Source organism: Salmo salar, chromosome ssa15, assembly GCF_905237065.1.
Source record: "Salmo salar chromosome ssa15, Ssal_v3.1, whole genome shotgun sequence".
Classification (NCBI taxonomy): Eukaryota; Metazoa; Chordata; class Actinopteri; order Salmoniformes; family Salmonidae; genus Salmo; species Salmo salar.
Window position 1 is genome coordinate 15832421 of NC_059456.1, and position 26563 is coordinate 15858983.

Below are 26563 nucleotides of genomic sequence, written 5' to 3' on the forward strand. Positions count from 1 at the left end.
CATACTCTGTTTCATGGAAACATGGCTCTTTCGGGATATGTTGTTGAATTTCCGACATTTACATTTACATTTTACATTTTAGTCATTTAGCAGACGCTCTTATCCAGAGCGACTTACAAATTGGTGCATTCACCTATAATATCCAGTGGAACAACCACTTTACAATAGTGCATCTAAATCTTTTAAGGGGGGGGGTTAGAAGGATTACCTTATCCTATCCCAGGTATTCCTTGAAGAGGTGGGGTTTCAGGTGTCTCCGGAAGGTGGTGATTGACTCCGCTGTCCTGGCGTCGTGAGGGAGCTTGTTCCACCATTGGGGTGCCAGAGCAGCGAACAGTTTTGACTGGGCTGAGCGGGAACTGTGCTTCCTCAGAGGTAGGGAGGCGAGCAGGCCAGAGGTGGATGAACGGAGTGCCCTTGTTTGGGTGTAGGGCCTGATCAGAGCCTGAAGGTACGGAGGTGCCGTTCCCCTCACAGCTCCGTAGGCAAGCACCATGGTCTTGTAGCGGATGCGAGCTTCGACTGGAAGCCAGTGGAGAGAGCGGAGGAGCGGGGTGACGTGAGAGAACTTGGGAAGGTTGAACACCAGACGGGCTGCGGCGTTCTGGATGAGTTGTAGGGGTTTAATGGCACAGGCAGGGAGCCCAGCCAACAGCGAGTTGCAGTAATCCAGACGGGAGATGACAAGTGCCTGGATTAGGACCTGCGCCGCTTCCTGTGTGAGGCAGGGTCGTACTCTGCGAATGTTGTAGAGCATGAACCTACAGGATCGGGTCACCGCCTTGATGTTGGTGGAGAACGACAGGGTGTTGTCCAGGGTCACGCCAAGGCTCTTAGCACTCTGGGAGGAGGACACAAGGGAGTTGTCAACCGTGATGGCGAGATCATGGAACGGGCAGTCCTTCCCCGGGAGGAAGAGCAGCTCCGTCTTGCCGAGGTTCAGCTTGAGGTGGTGATCCGTCATCCACACTGATATGTCTGCCAGACATGCAGAGATGCGATTCACCACCTGGTTGTCAGAAGGGGGAAAGGAGAAGATTAATTGTGTGTCATCTGCATAGCAATGATATGAGAGACCATGTGAGGATATGACAGAGCCAAGTGACTTGGTGTATAGCGAGAATAGGAGTGGGCCAAGAACAGAGCCCTGGGGGACACCAGTGGTGAGAGCACGTGGTGCGGAGACAGATTCTCGCCACGCCACCTGGTAGGAGCGACCTGTCAGGTAGGACGCAATCCAAGCGTGCGCGGTGCCAGAGATGCCCAGCTCGGAGAGGGTGGAGAGGAGGATCTGATGGTTCACGGTATCAAAGGCAGCAGATAGGTCTAGAAGGATGAGAGCAGAGGAGAGAGAGTTAGCTTTAGCAGTGCGGAGAGCCTCCGTGACACAGAGAAGAGCAGTCTCAGTTGAATGCCCAGTCTTGAAACCTGACTGATTAGGATCAAGAAGGTCATTCTGAGAGAGATAGCAAGAGAGCTGGCCAAGCACGGCGCGTTCAGGAGTTTTGGAGAGAAATGAAAGAAGGGATACTGGCCTGTAGTTGTTGACATCGGAGGGATCGAGTGTAGGTTTTTTCAGAAGGGGTGCAACTCTCGCTCTCTTGAAGACGGAAGGGACGTAGCCAGCGGTCAAGGATGCGTTGATGAGTGAGGTGAGGTATGAGTAAGACATTTAAGAGTGTTAACCCTCGCAAGGCTGCCGGCCCAGACGGCATCCTTAGCGCGTCCTCAGAGCATGCGCAGACCAGCTGGCTGGAGTGTTTACGGACATATTCAATCTCTCCCTATCCCAATCTGCTGTTCCCACATACTTCAAGGAGGCCACCATTGTTCCTGTACCAAAGAAAGCAAAGGTAACTGAACTAAATGACTATCGCTCCGTAGCACACACTTCTGTCATAATGATGTGCTTTGAGAGACTAGTCAAGGATCATATCATCTCTACCTTACCGGTCACCCTAGACCCACTTCCATTTGCTTACCGCCCCAATAGATCCACAGACGATGCAAACACCATCACACTGCACACTGCCCTATCCCATCTGGACAAGAGGAATACCTATGAAAGAATGCTGTTCATTGACTATAGCTCAGCATTCAACACCATAGTGCCCTCCAAGCTCATCATTAAGCTTGAGGCCCAGGGTCTGAACCCCGCCCTGTGCAACTGGGTCCTGGACTTTCTGATTGGCCACCCCAGGTGGTGAAGTTAGGAAACAACAACTCAACTTCACTGATTCTCAACACAAGGGCCCCACAAGGGCCCCACAAGGGTGTGTTCTCAGCCCCCTCCTGTACTCCCTGTTCACCCATGACTGGGTGGCCACGCACGCCTCCAACAATCATCAAGTTTGCAGACGAGACAACAGTAGTGGGCCTGATTACCAACAATGACGAGACAACCTACAGGGAGGAGGTGAGGGCCCTGGGAGACTGGTGCCAGGAAAATAACCTCTCACTCAACGTCAACAAAACAAAGGATCTATTTGTGGACTTCAGGAAACAGCAGACGGAGCGCTGCTCTATCCACCTCGATAGGACCACAGTGGAGAAGGTGGAAAGCTTCAAGTTCCTCGGCGTACACATCACTGACGATCTGAAATGGTCCACCCACACAGACAGTGTGGTGAAGAAGGTGCAACAGGGCCTCTTCAACCTCAGGAGGCTGAAGAAATTTCGCTTGGCCCCTAAAACCCTCACAAACTTTTACAGATGCACAATTGAGAGTATCCTGTCAGGCTGTATCACCGCCTGGTATGGCAACTGCACCGCCCTCAACTACAAGGCTCTCCAAAGGGTGGTGCTGTCTGCACAACGCATCACTGGAGGCAAACTACCTGCCTTCCAGGACACCTACAGCACCGATGTCACAGGAAGGCCAAAACGATCATCAAGGACATTAACCACCCGAGCCACTGCCTGTTTACCCCACTATCATCCAGAAGGCGAGGTCAGTACAGGTGCATCAAAGCTGGAACCGAGAGACTGAAAAACAGCTTCTATCTGAAGGCCATCAGACTGTTAAACAGCCATTACTACCCGGCTACCACCCGGGTACTCAACCCTGCACCTTAAAGGCTGCTGCCCTCTATACATAGACATGGAATCACTGGTCACTTTAATAATGTTTACATACTGCTTTACTCATTTCATATGTATATACTGTATTCTACTCTACTGTATTTTAGTCAATGCCACTCCAACATTACTCATCCTAATATTTATATATTTCTTAACTCCATTCTTTTACTTTAGTGTGTGTGTTGTTGTGAACTGTTAGATATTACTGCACTGTTGGAGCTGGGAACACAAGCATTTAGTTAGATACTACTGCACTGTTGGAGCTGGGAACACAAGCCTTTAGTTAGATATTACTGCACTGTTGGAGCTGGGAACACAAGCATTTAGTTAGATATTACTGTACTGTTGGAGCTGGGAACACAAGCATTTAGTTAGATATTACTGCACTGTTGGAGCTGGGAACACAAGCATTTAGTTAGATATTACTGTTGGAGCTGGGAACACAAGCATTTAGTTAGATATTACTGTACTGTTGGAGCTGGGAACACAAGCCTATAGTTAGATATTACTGCACTGTTGGAGCTGGGAACACAAGCATTTAGTTAGATATTACTGTACTGTTGGAGCTAGGAACACAAGCATTTAGTTAGATATTACTGCACTGTTGGAGCTGGGAACACAAGCATTTAGTTAGATATTACTGTACTGTTGGAGCTAGGAACACAAGCATTTAGTTAGATACTACTGCACTGTTGGAGCTAGGAACACAAGCATTTCGTTAGATATTACTGTTGGAGCTGGGAATTCAAGCATTTAGTTAGATATTACTGCACTGTTGGAGCTGGGAACACAAGCATTTAGTTAGATATTACTGCACTGTTGGAGCTAGGAACACAAGCATTTCGTTAGATATTACTGTTGGAGCTGGGAACACAAGCATTTAGTTAGATATTACTGTACTGTTGGAGCTAGGAACACAAGCATTTAGTTAGATATTACTGTTGGAGCTGGGAACACAAGCATTTAGTTAGATATTACTGCACTGTTGGAGCTGGGAACACAAGCATTTAGTTAGATATTACTGCACTGTTGGAGCTAGGAACACAAGCATTTAGTTAGATATTACTGTTGGAGCTGGGAACACAAGCATTTAGTTAGATATTACTGTTGGAGTTGGGAACACAAGCATTTAGTTAGATATTACTGTTGGAGCTAGAAACACAAGCATTTAGTTAGATATTACTGCACTGTTGGAGCTGGGAACACAATCATTTAGTTAGATATTACTGCACTGTTGGAGCTAGGAACACAAGCATTTAGTTAGATATTACTGTTGGAGCTGGGAACACAAGCATTTAGTTAGATATTACTGTTGGAGTTGGGAACACAACCATTTAGTTAGATATTACTGTACTGTTGGAGCTAGGAACACAAGCATTTAGTTAGATGTTACTGTTGGAGCTAGGAACACAAGCATTTAGTTAGATGTTAATGTTGGAGCTGGGAACACAAGCATTTAGTTAGATACTACTGCACTGTTGGAGCTAGGAACACAAGCATTTAGTTAGATATTACTGCACTGTTGGAGCTGGGAACACAAGCATTTAGTTAGATATTACTGCACTGTTGGAGCTGGAAACACAAGCATTTAGTTAGATATTACTGCACTTTTGAAGCTGGGAACACAAGCATTTAGTTAGATATTACTGCACTGTTGGAGCTAGGAACACAAGTATTTCACTACATCTGCTAAAATGTGTATGTGACCAATAAAAATGTGATTTGATTTTAAGTATGGGTCTGGGGTTCTGTTCTGGTCTGAGTCTGGGTCTGAGGTTCTGTTCTAGTCTGGGTCCGGGGTTCTGTTCTGGTCTGAGTCTGGGTCTGAGGTTCTGGTCTAGTCTGGGTCTGAGGTTCTGTTCTAGTCTGGGTCCGGGGTTCTGTTCTGGTCTGAGTCTGGGTCTGAGGTTCTGGTCTAGTCTGAGTCTGGGGTTCTGTTCTAGTCTGAATCTCGGTCTGGGGTTCTGTTCTGGTCTGGGTCTGGGGTTCTATACTAGTCTGATTCTGGGTCTGGGGTTCTGTTCTAGTCTGGGTCTGGGGTTCTTTTCTAGTCTGAGTCTGGGTCTGGGGTTCTTTTCTAGTCTGGGTCTGGGGTTCTGTTTTGGTCTGGGTCTGGGGTTCTGTTCTGGTCTAGTCTGGGTCTGGGGTTCTGTTCTGGTCTGAGTCTGTGTCTGGGGTTCTGTTCTAGTCTGGGTCTGGGGTTCTGTTCTGGGCTGGGTCTGGGGTTCTGTTCTGGTCTTGGTCTGGGGGTCTGTTCTGGTCTGGGTCTGGGGTTCTGTTCTAGTCTGAGTCTGGGTCTGGGGATCTGTTCTGGTCTTGGTCTGGGGGTCTGTTCTGGTCTGGGGTTCTGTTCTAGTCTGAGTCTGGGGTTCGGTTCTAGTCTGAGTCTGGGGTTCTGTTCTGAGTATGGGCTACTGGTCTGGTTCTGGTCAGGGTGTTACATGGCTGGTGTCAGTGTTGGAAGACTGGAGACTATATTAGTGGTTCGGTGGTCCACTCTTAACCCCCACACACACACACACACACACACACACACACACACACACACACACACACACACACACACACACACACACACACACACACACACACACACACACGTCTGCTGAAGCCGTTTTCATAACTGTCTTTACAACACATCCAACAAGAGCCAGACAAATAAAATCACCCAGCAGAGGAGACAGACAGAGAGACAGACAGAGAGACAGACAGAGAGACAGAGAGAGACAGAGAGAGACAGAGACAGAGAGAGAGGAGGGAGACAAGGAGAGAGAGAAGGAGAGAGACAAGGAGGGAGACAAGAAGGGAGACAAGGAGAGAGAGAAGGAAGTCAGACAAATGTCTTATGAGGTTCCATTATAAAGTAATGCCAAGACTTTAAAACATGAAACCAAACCATCAGAGAGGAGGAAGGAGAGGGGGGAGCCTGAGATAGTCTTTATAGTGTAACACGTCTCTGGTGTTAGGCTTGAACAATCTCTGAGAGCTACAGATTCATGCTTTACCCTGAGTAGGTAGTGAGAGAGCCTGGCTCAGTCCAGCTAATGACTAAAACTTACAGCGCGACTGTTTGTGTTTGTGTGTCTGTGTCGGTGTGTGTGTGTGTGTGTGTGTGTGCCCTTCCCTGCCCTGGATTGCTTTCTCGAGGCAAGAACGCCTGGACCACACAGACGCTGGCAGCTCTCCACCACAACCCCTCTCTCTCTCTCTCTCTCTCTCTCTCTCTCTCTCTCTCTCTCCCTCTCAACATCTCTCTCTCTCTCTCTCTCCCTCTCAACATCTCTCTCTCTCTCTCTCTCTCTCTCGCTCTCTCTCTCTCTCCCTCCCTCCCTCTCTCTCTCTCTCTCTCTCTCTCTCTCTCTCTCTCTCTCTCTCTCTCTCTCTCTCTCTCTCTCTCTCTCTCCCTCCCTCTCCACATCTCTGTCTCTCTCTCTGTCTCTCTCTCTGTCTCTCTCCTTCTCTCTCTCTCTCTCTCTGTCTCTCTCTCTCTCTCTCTCTCTCTCTCTCTCTCTCTCTCTCTCTCTCTCTCTCTCTCTCTTCTCCTCTTCAGACCCCATAGTAGTCCGGCGTCTGGCTGTCATCCACTCAGCTCTTTTCCTCTTAAAAAAACTACCTTTTCTTCTTTCCTCTAGTCTCTTACTCTACGCTCTGCTCTCTCTCTCTCTCTCTCTCTCCCCCGCTCTCCTTCCCTCCTCTCGTTGTCTTCTCACCCCTCCCTCCCCCCTCCATTTTCCCCCATCTCTCTCTCCCCACCTTCCCTCCTCTCCCTTCTCCCCCGTCTCCCTCCCTCCTGTCCTTCTCTCCTCTCCTTCCCACCTCTCTTCTCTCCTCCTCTTCTTGCCTTCTCCCCCTCTCTCCTCCCCTCTCTCTTCCTTCTCTCCTCTCCTTCCCTCCTCTCCTTCCCTCCTCTCCTTCCCTCCCCCCCCTCCCTCCCTCCCTCCCTCCCTCCCTCCCTCCCTCCCTCCTCCCTCCCTCCCTCTTCTCCTTCCCTCCTCTCCTTCCCTCCTCTCCTTGCCTTCTCCCCCTCCCTCCCTCTCTCCTCTCCTTCTCTCCTTGCCTTCTCCCCCTCCCTCCATCTTCTCCTTCTCTCCTCTCCTTCCCTCCTCTCCTTGCCTTCTCCCCCTCCCTCCCTCTCTCCTCTCCTTCTCTCCTTGCCTTCTCCCCCTCCCTCCATCTTCTCCTTCTCTCCTCTTCTCTCCTTCCCTCCTCTCCTCTCCCTATTCTCTGTCACTCCCAGACAGCCGTCTGAGGTTCTTCATTGCACTGACAGACAGTAACAACATGATTGCTGTTCCACATAGTACAAACCTCAACTAGAGTCCATTCGTTCACGGCTTTTACTAGCTGTTTTTGTTCCTTTAATTGGCTGTTCCACCGGACCCTACCAAACTGACTCTCTGTCTGACTGTCTGATTCATCTGAGTGTCTGATTCATCTGAGTGTCTGATTCATCTGACTGTCTGATTCATCTGTCTGATTCATCTGACTGTCTGATTCATCTGTCTTTCTGATTCATCTGACTGTCTGATTCATCATCTGACTGTGTGATTCATCATCTGACTGTCTGATTCATCTGACTGTCTGATTCTTCATCTGACTGTCTGATTCATCATCTGACTGTCTGATTCATCATCTGACTGTCTGATTCATCTGACTGTCTGATTCATCTGACTGTCTGATTCATGTGATTCATCCAGCACCTCTTAAATCAGATCTGAATCCTCCAGGCAGCTTTGTTCCATAAACCAGGCTGACAGGTTGAAGGCCTTGAAGCACCCCGTTCATAACTTATCAGTTTAATCACTGTGTCTTACAGTGTTTCCCTGACGCGGCCCGCGTCTACATGGGGCCTGTTAAAGGGGCAATCTGAGATTCAAACAAGAGCAAAGCGGTCACCCTGACATATTTATTGGTTTATAAAATGTACCAATACCAGATTGTCCCTTTAAAGATCCAGACTTCTAGCTGCCTCAGTAACTCCAGGGCTCCCGAGTGGCGCAGCGGTCTGACGCAGCGCGGCGGTCTGAGGAAGCGCGGCGGTCTGAGGCTGCGCGGCGGTCTGAGTGGCGGTCTGAGGCAGCGCGGCGGTCTGAGGCAGCGCGGCGGTCTAAGGCAGCGCGGCTCAGTGCAAGAGGTATCACTACAGTCCTTGGTTCGAATCCAGGCTGTATCACATCCGACCGTGATTGGGTGTCCCATAAGGCGGCACACAATTGGCCCAGCGTCGTCCGGGTTTGGACGGGGTAGGCCGTCATTATAAATAAGAATTTGTTCTTCACTGACTTGCCTAGTTAAATAAAGGCTTAGTTAAATAAATTAATAAATAACTCAGCTGCCTCTACCACACCCTGCCTCAGTAACTCCTCTACCTCACATTGCCTCAGTAACTCCTCTACCTCACACTGCCTCAGTAACTCCTCTACCTCACACTGCCTCAGAAACTTCTCTACCTCACACTGACTCAGTAACTCCTCTACCTCACACTGCCTCAGTAACTCCTCTACCTCACCCTGCCTCAGTAACCCCTCTACCTCACCCTGCCTCAGTAACTCCTCTACCTCACCTTGCCTCAGTAACTCCTCTACCTCACACTGCCTCAGTAACTCCCCTGCCTCAGTAACTCCTCTACCTCACCCTGCTTCAGTAACTCCTCTACCACACCCTGCCTCAGTAACTCCTCTACCTCACCCTGCCTCAGTTAGTCCTTTACCTCACCCTGCCTCAGTAACTCCTCTACCTCAACCTGCCTCAGTAACTCCTCTACCTCACTCTGCTTCAGTAACTCCTCTACCTCACCCTGCCTCAGTAACTCCTCTACCTCACATTGCCTCAGTAACTCCTCTACCTCACACTGCCTCAGTAACTCCTCTACCTCACCCTGCCTCAGTAACCCCTCTACCTCACCCTGCCTCAGTAACTCCTCTACCTCACCCTGCCTCAGTAACTCCTCTACCTCACACTGCCTCAGTAACTCCCCTGCCTCAGTAACTCCTCTACCTCACCCTGCTTCAGTAACTCCTCTACCACACCCTGCCTCAGTAACTCCTCTACATCACCCTGCCTCAGTTAGTCCTTTACCTCACCCTGCCTCAGTAACTCCTCTACCTCACCCTGCCTCAGTAACTCCTCTACCTCACCCTGCCTCAGTAACTCCTCTACCTCACTCTGCTTCAGTAACTCCTCTACCTCACACTGCCTCAGTAACTCCTCTACCCACACCCTGCCTCATAACTCCTCTACCACACCCTGCTTCAGTAACTCCTCTACCTCACCCTGCTTCAGTAACTCCTCTACCTCACCCTTCCTCAGTAACTCCTCTACCTCACCCTGCTTCAGTAACTCCTCTACCTCACACTGCCTCAGTGACTCCTCTACCTCACACTGCCTCAGTAACTCCTCTACCTCACACTGCCTCAGTAACTCCCCTGCCTCAGTAACTCATCTACCTCACCCTGCTTCAGTAACTCCTCTACCACACCCTGCCTCAGTAACTCCTCTACCCTCACCCTGCCTCAGTTAGTCCTCTACCTCACCCTGCCTCAGTAACTCCTCTACCTCACACTGCCTCAGTAACTCCTCTACCCACACCCTGCCTCATAACTCCTCTACCTCACCCTGCCTCAGTAACTCCTCTACCACACCCTGCTTCAGTAACTCCGCTACCACACCCTGCCTCAGTAACTCCTCTACCTCACCCTGCTTCAGTAACTCCTCTACCTCACACTGCCTCAGTGACTCCTCTACCTCACACTGCCTCAGTAACTCCTCTACCTCACACTGCCTCAGTGACTCCTCTACCTCACCCTGCTTCAGTAACTCCTCTACCTCACACTGCCTCAGTGACTCCTCTACCCCACACTGCCTCAGTAACTCCTCTACCCACACCCTGCCTCAGTAACTCCTCTACCTCACCCTGCCTCAGTAACTCCTCTACCTCACACTGCCTCATAACTCCTCTACCTCACACTGCCTCAGTAACTCCTCTACCCACACCCTGCCTCAGTAACTCCTCTACCTCACCCTGCCTCAGTAACTCCTCTACCTCACCCTACCTCATAACTCCTCTACCTCACCCTTCCTCAGTAACTCCTCTACCTCACCCTGCCTCAGTAACTCCTCTACCTCACACTGCCTCAGAAACTACTCTACCTCACCCTGCCTCAGTAACTCCTCTACCTCACCCTGCCTCAGTAACTCCTCTACCTTACCCTGCCTCAGTAACTCCTCTACCCACACCCTGCCTCAGTGACTCCTCTACCTCACCCTGCTTCAGTAACTCCTCTACCTCACACTGCCTCAGTGACTCCTCTACCCCACACTGCCTCAGTAACTCCTCTACCCACACCCTGCCTCAGTAACTCCTCTACCTCACCCTGCCTCAGTAACTCCTCTACCTCACACTGCCTCATAACTCCTCTACCTCACACTGCCTCAGTAACTCCTCTACCCACACCCTGCCTCAGTAACTCCTCTACCTCACCCTGCCTCAGTAACTCCTCTACCTCACCCTACCTCATAACTCCTCTACCTCACCCTTCCTCAGTAACTCTACCTCACCCTGCCTCAGTAACTCCTCCACCTCACACTGCCTCAGAAAGTACTCTACCTCACCCTGCCTCAGTAACTCCTCTACCTCACCCTGCCTCAGTAACTCCTCTACCTTACCCTGCCTCAGTAACTCCTCTACCCACACCCTGCCTCAGTAACTCCGCTGCCTCAGTAACTCCTCTACCACTACGGGACTCTATATCACATTGCTGTTACCACACTGATGGACTGAGTCCTGCAGCACTACACTAACTAAAGTAGCCAGCTCAGTGAACCCAGTCACCCCACTATCCGCAGCTGGTGACCCAGTCACCCCACTAACCCCAGCTCAGTGAACCCAGTCACCCCACTAACCCCAGCTGGAGACCCAGTCACCCCACTAACCCCAGCTGGTGACCCAGTCACCCCACTAACCCCAGCTGGAGACCCAGTCACCCCACTAACCCCAGCTGGAGACCCAGTCACCCCACTAACCCCAACTGGAGACCCAGTTACTCCACTAACCCCAGCTGGTGACCCAGTCACCCCACTAACCCCAGCTGGAGACCCAGTCACCCCACTAACCCCAGCTGGAGACCCAGTCACCCCACTATCCCCAGCTGGAGACCCAGTCACCCCACTAACCCCAGCTGGAGACCCAGTCACCCCACTAACCCCAGCTGGTGACCCAGTCACCCCACTAACCCCAGCTGGAGACCCAGTCACCCCACTAATTCCAGCTGGAGACCCAGTCACCCCACTAACCCCAGCTGGAGACCCAGTCACCCCACTAACCCCAGCTGGTGACCCAGTCACCCCACTAACCCCAGCTGGAGACCCAGTCACCCCACTAACCCCAGCTGGAGACCCAGTCACCCCACTAACCCCAGCTGGAGTATGTCACAAAAAGGCCGTTGCCTGGACCGTATCTATGAGAGGAATCTCAGGACCACATTGTCTGATGACAAAGTTCAAAGATATTTATTACAAATACATGGCCCTCAAGCTGAAAATAACACAAACATTTTACAGGTGGCAAAGAGAAGTCCTCCTCATGGAGACATGTTATCCCAGGGGACCTGAACTCCCTCCCCACAGCACAGCACTCCACTATATACCATTCCCACTGGTCACCTGCAGTCAGGGATAGAAGGAAGAGAGAGGGAACAAAGACAGAACAAAATGATACCACAGCATAATGACATTACATCATTCATACATAACAATTCAAGGTGAAATCATGAAAGAATGCATATATCGGTACATTGATGAAATTTGGGTTATGTCCAGATCATGTGACCAGGAAGTAGGGAGCAGAAAGTTTGAGAGGCGATACAGAACTTCTGGATTACTCTATTTTGTAGTGGGATCTGGAGATGGACAGTAAAGACCAGTCAGATGTTCACCGTAGAGGAGGAATTTACTGACTGATACACGTGCCTCAAAAGACCGGATGATTCAACTAGTACAGTAGAACAGGGTCCTGAAGGAATGTGTCGCTCTGGCTAACGAGACTTCAAGACTGCAGGCTGTTTTTCACGCAACAATTCTAAATGACAGATGGGATAATCCAGGATCCTGATGAGACTGGACTCCTCTACAGGAGTTACTGATACTATCTGATGAGACTGGATTTCTCTACAGTAGTTACTGATACTATCTGATGAGACTGGATTTTTCTACAGTAGTTACTGATACTATCTGATGAGACAGGACTCCTCTACAGTAGTTACTGATACTATCTGATGAGACAGGACTCCTCTACAGTAGTTACTGATACTATCTGATGAGACTGGATTTCTCTACAGTAGTTACTGATACTATCTGATGAGACTGGATTTATCTACTGTAGTTACTGATACTATCTGATGAGACTGGATTCCTCTACTGTAGTTACTGATACTATCTGATGAGACTGGATTTCTCTACAGTAGTTACTGATACTATCTGATGAGACTGGATTTATCTACTGTAGTTACTGATACTATCTGATGAGACTGGATTCCTCTACAGTAGTTACTGATACTATCTGATGAGACTGGATTTATCTACAGTAGTTACTGATACTATCTGATGAGACTGGATTTCTCTACAGTAGTTACTGAAACTATCTGATGAGATTGGACTCCTCTACAGTACAGTTGTGGCAAAAAGTTTTAAGAATGACACAAATATTAATTTCCACAAAGTTTGCTGCTTCAGTGTCTTTAGATATTTTTGTCAGATGTTACTATGGAATACTGAAGTATAATTACAAGCATTTCATAAGTGTCAAAGGCTTTTATTGACAATTACATGAAGTTGATGACAAGAGTCAATATTTGCAGTGTTGACTCTTCTTTTTCAAGACCTCTGCAATCTGCCCTGGCATGCTGTCAATTAACTTCTGGGCCACATCCTGACTGATGGCAGCCCATTCTTGCATAATCAATGTTTGGAGTTTGTCAGAATTTGTGGGTTTTTGTTTGTCCACCTGCCTCTTGAGGATTGACCACAAGTTCTCAATGGGATTAAGGAGTTTCCTGGCCATGGACCCAAAATATCGATGTTTTGTTCCCCGAGCCACTTAGTTATCAATTTTGCCTTATGGCAAGGTGCTCCATCATGCTGGAAAAGGCATTGTTCGTCACCAAACTGTTCCTGGATGTTTGGGAGAAGTTGCTCTCGGAGGATGTGTTGGTACCATTCTTTATTCATGGCTGTGTTCTTAGTTAGGCAAAATTGTGAGTGAGCCCACTCCCTTGGCTGAGAAGCAACCCCACACATGAATGGTCTCAGGATGATTTACTGTTGGCATGACACAGGACTGATGGTAGTGCTCACCTTGTCTTCTCCGGACAAGCTTTTTTTCCGGATGCCCCAAACAATCGGAAAGGGGATTAATCAGAGAAAATGACTTTTCCCCAGTCCTCAGCTGTCCAATCCCTGTACCTTTTGCAGAATATCAGTCTGTCCCTGATGTTTTTCCTGGAGAGAAGTGGCTTCTTTGCTGCCCTTCTTGACACCAGGCCATCCTACAAAAGTCTTCGCCTCACTGTGCATGCAGATGCCTCACACCTGCCTGCTGCCATTCCTGAGCAAGCTCTGTACTGGTGGTGCCCCGATCCCGCAGCTGAATCAACTTTAGGAAACGGTCCTGGCGCTTGCTGGACTTTCTTGGGCACCCTGAAGCCTTCAGAACAATTGAACCACTCTCCTTGAAGTTCTTGATGATCCGATAAATGGTTAATTTAGGTGCAATCTTACTGCCAGCAATATCCTTGCTTGTGAAGCCCTTTTTGTGCGAAGCAATGATGACGGCACGTGTTGCCTTGCAGGTAACCATGGTTGACAGAGGAAGAACAATGATTCCAAGCACCACCCTCCTTTTGAAGCTTCCAGTCTGTTATTCAAACTCAATCAGCATGACAAAGTGACATCCAGCCTTGTCCTCGTCAACACTCACATCTGTGTTACCGAGAGAATCACTGACATGATGTCAGCTAGTCCTTTTGTGGCAGGGCTGAAATGCAGTGGAAATATTGTTGGGGGATTCAGTTCATTTGCATGGCAAAGAGGGACTTTGCAATTCATCTGATCACTCTTCATAACATTCTGGAGTATATGCAAATTGCCATCATACAAACTGAGGCAGCAGACTTTGTGAAAGTTAACATGTGTATCATTCTCAAAACTTTTGGCCACGACTGTAGTTACTGATACTACTGATATTGCTCACCTTGTCTTCTCCGGACAAGCTTTTTTCCGGATGCCCCAAACAATCGGAAAGGGGATTAATCAGAGAAAATGACTTTTCCCCAGTCCTCAGCTGTCCAATCCCTGTACCTTTTGCAGAATATCTGCTTGAAACATGTAGGTATTAAAGACTGGGTTAGGGAGAGGTTGAAAATGTCAGTAAAGACACTTGCCAGCTGGTCAGCGCATGTTCTGAGTACGCGTCCTGGTAATCCGTCTGGCCCTGCGGCCTTGTGAATGTTAACCTGTTTCTAGGTCTTACTCACATCGGCTACTGAAAGCGTGATCACACAGTCGTCTGGAACAGCTGGTGCTCTCATACAGGGTTCAGTGTTGCTTGCCACAAAGCATAGAAAGCATTTAGCTCTTCTGGTAGGCTTGTGTCTCTTGGGTCGGTTTCCCGTTGTAATCTGTGATAGTTTGCTAGCACTGCCACATCCGACGAGCGTCAGAGCTTGTGTAGTAGGAGTCAATGTTAGTCCTGTATTGACGCTTTGCCTGTTTGATGGTTTGCATAGCGGAATTTCTTATAAGCATCCAAATTAGTGTCCCGCTCCTGGAAAGCAGCAGCTCTAGCCTTTAGCTCAGTGCGGATGTTGCCTGTAATTCAGTTTATGATGGTTAATAGACAGCTACAAAAAATCTAGATGAAAACACTCTTGGTAAATATTATGGTCTACACTTTATAATGAGTTATTCTAACTCAGGCGAACAGAACTGCCATACTTCCACCAGCTGTTAACAAAGAGACACTCCCCTGATCTTACCGGATGCTGCTGTTCTGTCCTACTGATGCATAGAAAACCCAGTGAACTGTATATTATCAAGGGATTCGGGCCTAGTCCGGAGTGAGCAATATGTCCTGCGCCGGAGGCTCATTGAAGTAGAAGTCTTCGTTCAAATCGAGGTTAGTGATCGCTGCTCTTCTCAGTCATAGGAAACGATGACAGAAACATTATGTAGAAAAAAAAATTATGATCATTGAAAATTTTTAAACAAACACAAGACAGCAGAATTTGTCAGGAGCCGCCAAAACGGTGGCTATACATTCCAGTGCCATTGAATCATAAACATATTACCTCAATCACCTCAACTACCTCGTACCCCAGCACACTGACTCGGTACCAGTGGTGTAAAGTACTTATGTAAAAATACTTTAAAATACTACTTTAATATTTTTTTGCGGTATCTGTACTTTACTATTTATATTTTTGACAACTTTTACTTCACTACATTCCAAAAGAAAATAATATACTTTTTACTCCATACATTTTCCCTGACACCCAAAAGTACTTCTTACATTTTGAAAGCTTAGCAGGACAGGAAAAGTGTCCAATTCACACACTTATCAAGAGAACATCCCTGGTCATCCCTACTGCCTCACATCTGGAGGACTCACTAAACACAAATGCATCTTTTGTAAATAATGTCTGAGTGTTGGAGTGTGCCGCTGGCTATCCATACATTTAAAAAAACAAGAAAATTGTGCCGTCTGCTTTGCTTAATATAAGGAATTTTAAACGATTTATACTTTTAAGTATATTTCGAACCAAATACTTTAAAACTTATACTTGAGTAACTTTCTTTTAAGATATTTATACTTTTTCCACCACTGCTCGGTACCGGTACTTCCTGTATATAGCCTCCTTATTGTTAACTCTGCATTGTTGAGGCTCATCAGTGAAAATTTCACTGTAATGTCTACACCTGTTGTTTTCAGCGCGTGTTACAAATTCAATTTGATTTGATTTTGAAAGTGGCCGAAAGTTCCCCTCGACCAACGTGGGGGAGGTTCTTATAAAAGATTGACTCCAAAACAGCCCTGCTCAGGTATCTCATCCCATTCCCTCTACTTCACAGCGTTATCATATATATATATATATATATATATATATATATATATATATATATATATATATATTTATTAACATATTGAATATTGTCAATAATAATCTTATGACCGTAAAGTTGAATTCCTCTGTTAGCTCTGTTAGCTAAAGATGGATCTTCTTGATATCTGCCTGACATGAGCTGTTTTTGGTTCTCACAGAGACTTGGCTAAATGGCTCCATCTCACATTTCACATTAAGGACCATGCTGAGTACACTTCTTCAGGTGTGACAGATGGAAAAAAGTGGTGGTTGTATACAGTTGTGTGAAATAAATATCACTATCCCCCGAAATATTATGGTTATTGTGGTTATAGATATGGCCATAAAGCAAAATACAAATTGTTCTGTTGCAGGGATTTACCTAGTTTAATCAGCTGTGTTTGCTAGGGGGGAGTGTGACTCCACTCCGGCCCCCGAGGACTGAATTACCCATTGCTGTGTTAGAGATACCAAACAGATTAGGGAAGTGTTAGACTCTTGCCAGCGTGACTGTTTTCTCTGGATGACGGGAATCTCAGGGACTTTCCCTTCAGCTCTGCGGTCATTCCATTTCACGCTCTTAACACACGCACACAACTGCTCTAACCCTGGCTGCTCTAACCCAGGCTGCTCTAACCCAGGCTGCTCTAACCCAGGGTGCTCTAACCCAGGATGCTCTAACCCAGGCTGCTCTAACCCAGGCTGCTCTAACCCAGGGTGCTCTAACCCAGGGTGCTCTAACCCAGGCTGCTCTAACCCAGGCTGCTCTAACCCAGGCTGCTCTAACTCAGGCTGCTTTAACCTCTATGGGCTAGGTGGGTCGCTTATTTTATACTATTTTATAGTATGAAGAATACAATTAAACGAAGCTGAATAAAATAGAAAGGATATTTTCTCCAAATGATTTGAGGGAGTGCGCCCATGCAGCTATTCTGTGTTGAGCGGTTAACCCAGGCTGCTCTAACCCAGGCTGGTCTAACCCAGGCTGCTCTAACCCAGGCTGCTCTAACCCAGGCTGCTCTAACCCAGGCTGCTCTAACCCAGGCTGCTCTAACCCAGGCTGCTCTAACCCAGGATGCTCTAACCCAGGCTGCTCTAACCCAGGCTGCTCTAACCCAGCCCTCTGGCTAGATAAGGTTCACAGCAGTGAGTCAATCAACTGTAGACATTCTCTATAAAGTGTAATTATGTCATAAACAAACTGTATTTACTGTCAGGGACACCTAACTAATGGAGATGAGGTCTCTTACACACACACAATGAAAAGTAGTTTGTGGTATTTATCCCAGCTAGTATTGTTGACAGTGGAACGTCCACATGTTGTCCTGGCCTTGGATAAACCTACTGACCACAGTTAGGGCTCAGACCACAGCTGTTATTTCATATATATTCTCTCTCTCTCTCTCTCTCTCTCTCTCTCTCTCTCTCTCTCTCTCTCTCTCTCTTTCTCTCTCTCTCAAAACAATAAAAATGAACAGTAAACATTACACTCACAGAAATTCCAAGAGCCTAAATACATATTAAATGTCATATTATGTCAATATACAGTGTTGTAACGATGTCCAAGGGATAGGCAAAAAGGCAGGTCGGGTACATGCAAGTGTTCATAACCAGGTCAGAGTCCAAAACGGTACAGGCCGGCAGGCAGGCGGGCTCAGAGTCAGGACAGGCAAGGGTCAGAACCAGGAGGATGAGGAAAAACAGAGACTGGGGGGAAAACCAGGAGCTATGAGAAAACCGCAGGTTGACTGGGCAAACAAGACGAACTGGCACAGAAAAACAGAGAACACAAGTATAAATACACAGGAGATAATGGGGAAGATGGGTGGCACCTGGAGGGGGGCGGAGACAAGCACAAGGACAGGTGAAACAGATCAGGGTGTAACAAGTACAAAAGGGAAAATAAATAAACATAAATATGGGTTGTATTTACAATGGTGTTTGTTCTTCACTGGTTGCCCTTTTCTTGTTGCAACGGGTCACACATCTTGCTGCTGTGATTGGACACACTGTGGTATTTCACCCAGTAGATATGGGAGTTTATCAAAATTGGGTTTGTTTTCTAATTATTTGTGGGTCTGTGTAATCTGTGGGAAATATGTGTCTCTAATATGGTCATACATTTGGCAGGAAGTTAGGAAGTGCAGCTCAGTTTCCACCTCATTTTGTGGGCGTGTGCACATAGCCTGTCTTCTCGTGAGAGCCAGGTCTGACTATGGCTGCCTTCTCTCAATAGCAAGGCTATGTTCACTGAGTCTGTACATAGTCAAAGCTTTCCTTCAGTTTGGGTTAGTCACAGTGGTCAGGTATTCTGCCACTGTGTACTCTCTGTTTAGGGCCAAATAGCATTCTAGTTTGCTCTGTGCTTTTGTAAATTCTTTCCAAATGTGTCAAGTAATTGTCTTTTTGTTTTCTCATGATTTGGTTGGGTCTAATTGTGTTGCTGTCCTGGGGCTCTGTGGGGTCTGTTTGTGTTTGTGAACAGAGCCCCAGGACCAGCTTGATTAGGGGACTCTTCTCCAGGTTCATCTCTCTGTAGGTGATGGCTTTGTTATCCTGTTGGGGCTAGGGGGCAGTATTTGCACGGCTGGATAAAAAAATGTACCCGATTTAATCTGGTTACTAATCCTACCCAGTAACTAGAATATGCATATACTTATTATATATGGATAGAAAACACCCTAAATTTTCTAAAACTGTTTGAATGGTGTCTGTGAGTATAACAGAACTCATTTGGCAGGCAAAACCCTGAGACATTTTCTGACAGGAAGTGGATACCTGATGTGTTGTATTACCTTTAAACCTATGCCATTGAAAAACACAGGGGCTGAGGAATATTTTGGCACTTCCTATTGCTTCCACTAGATGTCACCAGCCTTTACAAAGTGTTTTGAGTCTTCTGGAGGGAGATCTGACCGAACAAGAGCCATGGAACGATGATGGCCCATTAGACACCTGGCGCGCGAGTTCATGTTGGGTACCCTCGTTCCAATACGTTATAAAAGAGAATGCATTCGTCCACCTTGAATATTATTCATGTTCTGGTTAAAAAAGGCCTTAATGATTTATGCTATACAACGTTTGACATGTTTGAACGAACGTAAATATATTTTTTCCCCTCGTTCATGAAGTGAAGTCCGGCGGGCTTAGATCATGTGCTAACAAGACGGAGATTTTTGGACATAAATGATGAGCTTTTTTGAACAAAACTACATTCGTTATGGACCTGTGATACCTGGAAGTGACATCTGATGAAGAGAATCAAAGGTAATGGATTATTTACATAGTATTTTCGATTTTAGATCTCCCCAACATGACGGCTGGTCTGTATCGCAACGCATATTTTTCTGGGCTCAGTGCTCAGATTATTGCAAAGTGTGATTTCCCAGTAAGGTTATTTTTAAATCTGGCAAGTTGATTGCGTTCAAGAGATGTAAATCTATAATTCTTTAAATGACAATATAATATTTTACCAATGTTTTCTAATTTTAATTATTTAATTTCTGGTGCTGACTTGACGCCGGTTATTGGAGGGAAACGATTTCCTCAACATCAATGCCATAGTAAAACGCTGTTTTTGGATATAAATATGAACTTGATAGAACTAAAAATGCTTGCATTGTCTAACATAATGTCCTAGGAGTGTCATCTGATGGAGATTGTAAAAGGTTAGTGCATCATTTTAGCTGGTTTTATGGTTTTGGTGACCCTGTCTTTGAATTGACAAAACATTACACACAACTCTTGTAAATGTACTGTCCTAACATACTCTAAATTTATGCTTTCGCCGTAAAACCTTTTTGAAATCGTAAAACGTGGTTAGATTAAGAAGATGTTTATCTTTCAAAGGGTGTAAAATAGTTGTATGTTTGAAAAATTTGAATTTTGACATTTATTTGGATTCAAATTTGCCGCTCTTGAAATGCACCTGCTGTTGATGGAGTGCACCACGGGTGGGACGCTTGCGTCCCACCTAGCCCATAGAGGTTATGGAAGGTTTGGGAATCGCTTCCTTTTAGGTGGTTGTAGAATTTAACATCTCTTTTCTGTATTTTGATAATTAGCGGGTATCGGCCTAATTCTGCTCTGCATGCATTGTTTGGTGTTTTACGTTGTACACGGAGGATATTTTTGCAGAATTCTGCATGCAGAGTCTCAATTTGTCAGGGATTTCGTCATCGTCAGACGATATAGCGAAATCATCGTCGGAAAAGGAGGACCAATATGCAGCAGAATTGAGTTGGCTCATCTTGAACATTTATTAACTCAAAATGATTACCAAAAACAACAAAACAAACTCACGATATACTGACAGTCTTTTCAGGCTCATACATGCTAGACAAAGAACAATCTCCCACCAATGACAAACAAACACACCCTAATATATGGGACTCTCAATCAAAGGCAAAGAGAAAACACCTGCCTTCAATTGAGAGTCCCAACCCCAATTAATCAGCCATAGAAACACACTCACTAGACTCCACATAGAAATACATAAACATAGACCATAAACCAAAAACCCGGAAATACTAAATCAAACGCCCTTTTACCAAAACACCACCCCGAACCACAAAACAAATACCCTCTGCCACGTCCTGACCAAACTACAATGACAATTAACCCTTAAACTGGCCAGGACGTGACAGTACCCCCCCAAAGGTGCTAACCCCGGAAGCACCTCAAGAAAAAAAAAAACCCCAAACAACAACAAAAATCCCCCTAAAGTAAAGGGAGGGAAGGGAGGGTGGCTGCCGTCACGGACGGCACTTGTGCTACACCCCCCCTCCCAACCCACCTATGCAGGTGGTGGTTCAGGCTCCGGCCTATTGTCCTCCAGAGTGCCGACCCTGATCAGCCTCGGACTGTAGGCAGACTCCCCTTGCTCTGGATCCTGGGCAGACCTCCTCCTCTCCACCCTGTATACAGACTCATTAATTGAACAGTTAATCATTTTAAGTTCTGGATTGTCAGGCTTACTCAGTTCAGGGTTGCTGCTCGACTCCCTTGGTTCTTCGTAATCTGCAGACTCTGGGCCGATGGGCCACTCTGGCTGATCCTGGCCGATGGGGCAGTCTGGCAGCTCCGGGCAGTCTGGCCACTCTGGCAGCTCCGGGCAGTCTGGCCACTCTGGCAGCTCCGGGCAGTCTGGCCACTCTGGCAGCTCCGGGCAGTCTGGCCACTCTGGCAGCTCCGGGCAGTCTGGCCACTCTGGCAGCTCCGGGCAGTCTGGCCACTCTGGCAGCTCCGGGCAGTCTGGCCACTCTGGCATCTCCGGGCAGTCTGGCCACTCTGGCATTTCCGGGCAGTCTGGCCACTCTGGCATCTCCGGGCAGTCTGGCCACTCTGGCATCTCCGGGCAGTCTGGCCACTCTGGCATCTCCGGGCAGTCTGGCCGCTCTGGCATTTCCGGGCAGTCTGGCGGCTCTGGCGGCTCCTGACTGGCGGGCGGCTCTGGCGGCTCCTGACTGGCGGGCGGCTCTGGCGACTCCTGACTGGCGGGCGGCTCTGGCGACTCCTGACTGGCGGGCGGCTCTGGCGACTCCTGACTGGCGGGCGGCTCTGGCGACTCCTGACTGGCGGGCGGCTCTGGCGACTCCTGACTGGCGGGCGGCTCTGGCGACTCCTGACTGGCGGGCGGCTCTGGCGACTCCTGACTGGCGGGCGGCTCTGGCGACTCCTGACTGACGGGCGGCTCTGGCGACTCCTGACTGACGGGCGGCTCTGGCGACTCTTGACTGACGGGCGGCTCTGGCGACGTCGGACTGGGATGACGCACTTGAAGCCTGGTGCGTGGTGCTGGTACTGGACGTACCAGACTGGGAACACGTACCTCCAGGCTAGTGCGGGGAGCGGGAACAGGACGAGTCGGAGTGGGCTGACGCACTTCCGAGTCCGCACGAGAGACAGGAACTGGAAACACCGGGCTATGGAGGCGCACAGGCGGTCTTGATCTTACCTCCTGCACAACCCGTCCTGGCTGGATGAAACTAGTAGCCCTATACGAGCGGGGTGCTTGTACAGGGCGGACTGGGCTGTGCAGGGGCCTGATGGTAGCCGTGCGTAGAGCGGGAGTTGGGTAGCCTGGTCCTCGAAGGTGTACCGGCGACCAGATGCGCTGCGCAGGCATCCTCCTACCAGGCTGGATGCCCACTCTAGCACGGCACCTACGAGGGGCTGGAATAACGCGCACCGGACTGTGCGTGCGTATGGGTGAGATTGTGCGCTCTTCAGCGAAACATGGCGCCCTCCACCTCATACGCTCCTCCATATAACCACGGGTAGCTGGCTTCTGGCTCTTCCTTGGCCTAGCCAAACTACCCGTGTGCCCCCCCAAAAAATTTGTTGGGGGTGCCTCTCATGCTTCAACGCCAGTCGTGTTCCTCGGAAACGTTCCCGGTCCTTACCAGCCATTCTCCATGGGCCCTCTCCGGCCATAGCTTGCTCCCATGTCCATCTCTCCCGTTTGTCCAATTCAAAATCCCTCTGCTCCTTCCTCTGCTGCTTGGTCCTGGTTTGGTGGGAGATTCTGTCAGGGATTTCGTCGTCGTCAGACGATATAGCGAAATCATCGTCGGAAAAGGAGGACCAATATGCAGCAGAATTGAGTTGGCTCATCTTGAACATTTATTAACTCAAAATGATTACCAAAAACAACAAAACAAACTCACGATGTACTGACAGTCTTCTCAGGCTCATACATGCTAGACAAAGAACAATCTCCCACCAATGACAAACAAACACACCCTAATATATGGGACTCTCAATCAAAGGCAAAGTGAAAACACCTGCCTTCAATTGAGAGTCCCAACCCCAATTAATCAACCATAGAAACACACTCACTAGACTCCACATAGAAATACATAAACATAGACCATAAACCAAAAACCCGGAAATACTAAATCAAACGCCCTTTTACCAAAACACCACCCCGAACCACATAAAACAAATACCCTCTGCCACGTCCTGACCAAACTACAATGACAATTAACCCTTAAACTGGCCAGGACGTGACACAATTTGGTGTTTGTCCCATTTTGGGAATTCTTGGTTGGTGAGCGGACCCCAGACCTCACAACCATAAAGGGCAATGGGTTCTATAACTGATTCAAGTATTTTTAGCCAGATCCTTTTTGATATGTCGAATCTTATGTTCATTTTGATGGCGTAGAAGGCCCTTCTTGCCTTGTCTCGCAGATCGTTACCAGTGGCGCTGATGTTTAGGCCGAGGTATGCATCGTTTTTTATGCTCTCTAGGGCAACGGTGTCTTGATGAAATTTGTATTTGTGGTCCTCTCTCTCTCTCTCATGTCCAATAACTCCGTTCTTATTTGATTCACTACAGAAGAGTCAGTTTTACGATTCACTACAGAAGAGTCAGATTTATGATTCACTTTAGAAGTGTCGGTTTTATGATTCACTACAGAAGAGTCAGATTTATGATTCACTACAGAAGAGTCAGATTTATGATTCACTACAGAAGAGTCGGTTTTATGATTCACTACAGAAGAGTCAGTTTTATGATTCACTGCAGAAGAGTCGGTTTTATGATTCACTACAGAAGAGTCAGTTTTATGATTCACTATGGTACATCCACCCCACGAAAAGAAATCTGAAAGAGTAGAGGTTTTGACAGAAACTCCATGTGTATAACAAACACAAAACGTCCCTCTACTGTATGTACCGTATGATATCATACTCTGTGACCTACAGTATAGTACGTTGAAAGTATCATACTCCATGGCTGTAGTGTCTGGTTGTTAAGGGAGACTCAGTAGTGTCTGGTTGTTAAGGGAGACTCAGTAGTGTCTGGTTGTTATGGGAGACTCAGTAGTGTCTGGTTGTTAAGGGAGGCTCAGTAGTGTCTGGTTGTTAAGGGAGACTCAGTAGTGTCTGGTTGTTAAGGGAGACTCAGTAGTGTCTGGTTGTTAAGGGAGACTCAGTAGTGACTGGTTGTTAAGGGAGACTCAGTAGTGTCTGGTTGTTTAGGGAGACTCAGTAGTGTCTGGTTGTTAAGGGAGACTCAGTAGTGTCTGGTTGTTAAGGGAGACTCAGTAGTGTCTGGTTGTTTAGGGAGACTCAGTAGTGTCTGGTTGTTAAGGGAGACTCAGTAGTGTCTGGTTGTTAAGGGAGACTCAGTAGTGTCTGGTTGTTAAGGGAGACTCAGTAGTGTCTGGTTGTTCAGGGAGACTCAGTGGTGTCTGGTTGTTAAGGGAGACTCAGTAGTGTCTGGTTGTTAAGGGAGACTCAGTAGTATGGACTCAGCGTTGTCCTCCCCCACTTCTCTCCTCTCCCACTTCTCTCCTCCTCCACTTCTCTCCTCCCCCTACTTCTCTCCTCCATCCCTCCTACTCCTCTCTACTCAGAGCATCAGGAATTCTCCCAGTCCTGTCTGGATGGAAACTCTCATTACACACGGTAATGATGACATGCACTATGTATACAGAAGTATGTCTGCCCCCATTCAAATTAGTGTTTTCGTCTATTTCAGCCACACCTGTTGCTGACAGGTGTATAAAATCGTGCACACAGCCATGCAATCTCCATAGACAAACATTGAACGTAGAATGGCCTTACTGAAGAGGTCAGTGACTTTCAACGTGATGCCGTCATAGGATGCAACCTTTCCATCAAATCAGTTCATCCAATTTCTGCCCTGCTAGAGCGGACCTTGACAACTGTAATGTTATATTTGGGGACTGTTATTTATGAGTTCCAGAAGTGGATACTTAGGGGAGTATTAATGAGTTCTAGAAGTGTATAGTTCAAGGGTTATTAATGAGTTCTAGAAGTGTATAGTTGGGGGGTTATTAATGAGTTCTAGAAGTGTATAGTTGAGGACTGTTATTAATGAGTTCTAGATGTTTATAGTTGGGGGGTTACTAACGAGTTCTAGAAGTGTATAGTTCGAGGGTTATTAATGAGTTCTAGAAGTGTATAGTTGGGGGGTTATTAATGAGTTCTAGAAGTGTATAGTTCGAGGGTTATTAATGAGTTCTAGAAGTGTACATTTAGGGAATGTTATTAATTAGTTCAAGAAGTGTATTGTAGTGGGGTTATTAATGATTTCTTTAATTGTATAGATGGCGATTGTTATTAATTAGTTATAGAAGTGTATTATTGGGGACTGTTATTAATGAGTTCTAGAAGTATATAGTTGGGGGATTGTTATTGAGTTCTAGAAGTATATAGTTGGGGGGATTGTTATTGAGTTCTAGAAGTGTATAGTTGGGGGGATTGTTATTGAGTTCTAGAAGTATATAGTTGGGTGGATTGTTATTGAGTTCTAGAAGTGTATAGTTGGGGGGATTGTTATTGAGTTCTAGAAGTGTATAGTTGGGGGGATTGTTATTGAGTTCTAGAAGTGTATAGTTGGGGGGGATTGTTATTGAGTTCTAGAAGTGTATAGTTGGGGGGGATTGTTATTGAGTTCTAGAAGTGTATAGTTGGGGGGACTGTTATTAATGAGTTCTAGAAGTGTATAGTTGGGGGGATTGTTATTGAGTTCTAGAAGTGTATAGTTGGGGACTGTTGGGGTTATTAACGAGCTCTAACAGTTTATACTTGGAGACGATTTAATTATAATTCTAGAAGTGTATATTTGGGGATTGTTATTAATGAGTTCTAGAGGTGAATAATTGTAGGGGTTATTAATGAGTTCTAGAATGAATAATTGTAGGGGTTATTAATGAGTTCTAGAAGTGTGTAGTTGTGGACTGTTTAATTATGATTATAGAAGTGTATAGTTGTGGACTGTTTAATTATGATTATAGAAGTGTATAGTTGGGGACTGTTTAATTATGATTATAGAAGGGTATAGTTGGGGACTGTTTAATTATGATTATAGAAGGGTATAGTTGGGGACTGTTTAATTATGATTATAGAAGTGTATAGTTGGGGACTGTTTAATTATGATTATAGAAGTGTATAGTTGGGGACTGTTTAATTATGATTATAGAAGTGTATAGTTGGGGACTGTTTAATTATGATTATAGAAGTGTATAGTTGGGGACTGTTTAATTATGATTATAGAAGTGTATAGTTGGGGACTGTTTAATTATGATTATAGAAGCGTCTCGTTGTTGTTATTGTTGTTGTTGTTGTTGTACAGGACATCGTCAGAAGCTAGAGGAATCTCCTAAGACAGCGCTGTTCTCAGACCGTCTCGTTGTTGTTATTGTTGTTGTTGTACAGGACATCGTCAGAAGCTAGAGGAATCTCCTAAGACAGCGCTATTCTCAGACCGTCTCGTTGTTGTTATTGTTGTTGTTGTACAGGACATCGTCAGAAGCTAGAGGAATCTCCTAAGACAGCGCTATTCTCAGACCGTCTCGTTGTTGTTATTGTTGTTG

General features: G+C 46.8%; 1 protein-coding gene across 1 annotated transcript in view; it reads left to right on the forward strand.

Moving 5' to 3' along the window:
- LOC100286411 (runt-related transcription factor 2) overlaps positions 1-26563 on the forward strand; it is a 143754-nt gene that overhangs the window by 101800 nt on the left and 15391 nt on the right. The gene's annotated exons all lie outside the window — the stretch shown is intronic.